We start from the raw sequence: 3666 nt of genomic DNA on the forward strand, positions 1-3666 counted from the left end.
CATTTCATTTCTCAAATAAAAATGAAGAGAGGTCTTCTAGTAGTGAAAGTCTGAAATGACACCTTATTTTGCTACATGAAGACAAAATGAGTTTTATTTGTTTATAGGGCACTTGTCCTTGCTGGAGATAGAGAGAAAGTGAGAAATCATGCCCCAGAGGGATGGCCAATCCACAACCCCTTCTGCATTCTCTCTCGAGATTTTCGGGCACACACACGTGCCCGGTGTGTGCTCTTATTGTGTGCCATTGAAGAGACAGGGCGAGGCTGTTCCTGACACCAGCTCTTGCCATGCTCCTTGCAGCCTTTAAAAGGAGAAGGCGGCCTGGGACCAGCAGATGGCGTAGTGGTTACATTGCTGGACTCCCACATGACTGATTGTGGTTTGAGTCCCAGACCCAATGGCTTGAAACTCATACTGGGTACGTGTATGTGTGTGTGTGTGTGTGTGTGTGTGTGTGTGTGTGTGCACAAGATCCCAGGAGAAGAATGGAGGGAAAAGGATTGCAATGTGACCATCTTTCCTTGGGGGGGGAGGGTGATTTCTCACTTTCTCTCTCACTATCTCTGTCTCTGTCTCTCTCTGGAAAGCGTACATGCCCTGAGGCAAGAACTTCTACCAAAGGAAAAGAGAAAAAGGAGAAGAAGGCAATGCCAGCAGGGGGCATGGCAGTTGAGGTGCTGGACTTTCATAAGGTCAACCATGGTTTGAGTCCTAGACCTGGCAGCTTGCTTTCTCACTTTCCCTCTCTCTCTCTCTGATGAGTGCACATGCCCTATAGCAAGTTAAATAATAATAATAAGTAAAATTACATAAATCATTCTTAAAAATAAATAAATGAAAAGCAGAAGGGGCATCCACTGAGCTAGCTGAATTTGGATGTGTCCCTTCCCAGGGAGCAGGGGACCAACTGCCTAGGAGACTTCCTCCTTCCCTTTTCTCGGTGTTATCGCACAGTGCTGATTCTTCTGAGATTGTTTTTCACTCCATCACGTTGCAGGAAGGAGAGTCAGTACCACCACAAGGATCTGAAAAATTCTTTAAGGATGAAGGCTTCAAGATGTGTAGATTATAGACTAATCCTTTTGTTTAGAATACTAATAGTTGTGACTAAAAAGCCGTGCTCCTGAGAAGCATCCAAAAAAGGGAAAGGAGTTTCTCTCCCTTTCTCACGCATGTTTCCTTGGAGAGTATGTTCTATCCCTTCAGGCTTTTCCTAAGGTTCGTCTCCCTGTTTGCTTTGTTTTTGTTGACATGTATACATTTTTATGCCTTAATAGTCTTTTTTTAATTCCAGGTCCTAGTGCTCACTTGATATGAGATAAAGAGAGCCAACTTTTCCTTTTCCTCTCATTGAGGATTTTTCCTTCTAATGCCTTTTTCATGTTTTCTTGAAGATTCAGCTACTCTGGTCTTATTTTCCAGTAAAAGCAAACCACTATGTAACCATCTTCCTCTCTCCCAGTCTACTGTCTAAAAAAGGGTCATCAAGGATTTTGAATTAATCACTTCATTCGTTATAAGGTTTAATGTTCTCTCTACCATTTTCTTACAATCTTTTCTCTCTTCAAATAATTTAATGAAAATAAAAGCAACAATCACATTAGGAAAACATAAAGTCTTGTCAGTCAAGTAACACTATAGCTAAAATCCTAATAACTACTTTCAACATTCCAAACAGACTAATTCTTACATTTTTAATTGCTTTATTTTTAAATGTTTGCTTACTTTGTTTTTGTTTTAATCTTGGCCCACAATCAGTTCTCTCAAAGTGAATACTGTTCTCCAAATTGTGTTAAGGAAGTAGCTTGACAGGAAGACAAAAATAAAGTTTCAAATATGAACTTGAAATAATTTTTAATTATTTAAAATAGTTTAACACTAGAAAACATTAGAGATCACAACATCAGGAGCTGTAAACTATCGAAAGAGGTATAAATTTTGAATATGTGCATTGCCTCAATGAGATAATGAAAGGTGAGTGGCAAAAACAACAGTCAGGAAGTTGAACCTGACAGAAATACCTGAATAGAGAAAAATTACTTTTTTTCTTCTTTAGAATTCTTTTACTTAATTTTATTCATCATCACCGTTATTTTTAAAATTTGACCAGTGAGAGAGGAAGAGTGAGAAACCAAGTTGCCTGGTCCAGGACTTGAACCACCGTCAGCCATATGGAAGTTCAGCACCTTAACTATCACAACACCTGCCAGCCCAAAACTATTCTTAAACTGAATTAATTGGTTTAAGGATCTGGGAATAGATCACGAATAAAATCCATCCATAGTGCTTTTAAAACATAGCTGCAAGTTCTTTGACACTCTTCCCATCAGAAGGTGAGGCCTGGGGCGCGCAGGGAGCATGGTAGTTAAGGGCGCTAAACTTCCCTATGACCAGCAGCAGTTCAAGTCCCAAATCTGGTGGCTTGCTTTCTCACTTTCCCTCTCCCTCGCTCTTGCTTTTGCTCTGTCCCTCCCTGGTCAAAATTAAATAAATAAATAAAGTTAAATAAAATATTCTTTCAAAAAATAGGGTGAGGTCTAATCATCTTTCCCTTGTTCCACATGGCTTCCAGCATTGCAGACTGCTGTGCCACTGAGGCTGGGTCAAGTTTCCAGCTGTTTTAAATTGTGCCTGGGATTTGTTTTAATGAGGTATGATCAGACTCACAGGTATAGAGGTGACTCTCCTGGAGGGAGAAGTTATATTCACAGATTCCTGGGGTAGCCAGGAATTCCATGGGGAGCCATAGAGGGAAGCACCAGGGTTGGCCAGGGGGCAGAGAGAGTGAGCTGGAAAATATGGTCAAGGGCCTTCTTCGTGGTTTCCATGGGAAGGAACAGGAGAGGCAGTGTAAGTGAGTTACGACGGGGGACTACATCCCCCGTATTCACAGTTTCACTTTCCATGGTTTCAGTTTCTTGCTGTCAACCACTGTCTGAAAAATCGACATGGCTTGCCATGGCCTGTCATGGCTTGATGATTCAGGGTCGCATCCCAATGCCTATGTCATTCACCCACTCAGCTCATCACAGGCATTTAGTCCTCTTGCATCCTAACAGGAAGGGTGAGCACAGTGCAATATGATATTTTGAGAGGGAGGGAACCACATTCATGTAACTTTGACTACGGTGTAATTTTATCATTGCTCTATTTTATCATCAGTTATTATTCATCTCTTACCATGCCTAATCTACAAATTACATACAGATATGTATGTATAGGAAAACACATAGTAGACATAGGGTTTGGTTCTACGTGTGGTTTCAGGTTTCAGGTTGCAGGCTTGGAACTCTCCTCACTCTCCTCGTGAATAACAGGAGACTACCACAATCACAGTGGTCCCCGGGGTATAAAAGTCGTCCTTGGTGACAGTGGCCCCTGGTCCTGTGCTAATTAGGGCAGGTGGATAATAGCCGTAACAGGAAGAGCCCAGTACAAGGGGGGGCTGGGTCGGCTACGAGTTGGCTTGATTCACTATTCGCTTGCACTCACTGTCTTCAGGAACTTGCTAACTCTGGGATAAATGGTTGCTCCCGTGTCACTGAGGCCACAGAATGAAAAGCTATGCCCAATATACCAGCTGACCATCAGCATCATGCCTGATAGTGAGAGAGGAAGCCTTTGAGATGAATCCAGCTCCAGTCACTGTCCTCCGGCTCAGCT

The sequence above is a fragment of the Tupaia chinensis genome, unplaced genomic scaffold, assembly GCF_000334495.1.
Source record: "Tupaia chinensis unplaced genomic scaffold, TupChi_1.0 Scaffold000532_1, whole genome shotgun sequence".
Taxonomy (NCBI): Eukaryota; Metazoa; Chordata; class Mammalia; order Scandentia; family Tupaiidae; genus Tupaia; species Tupaia belangeri.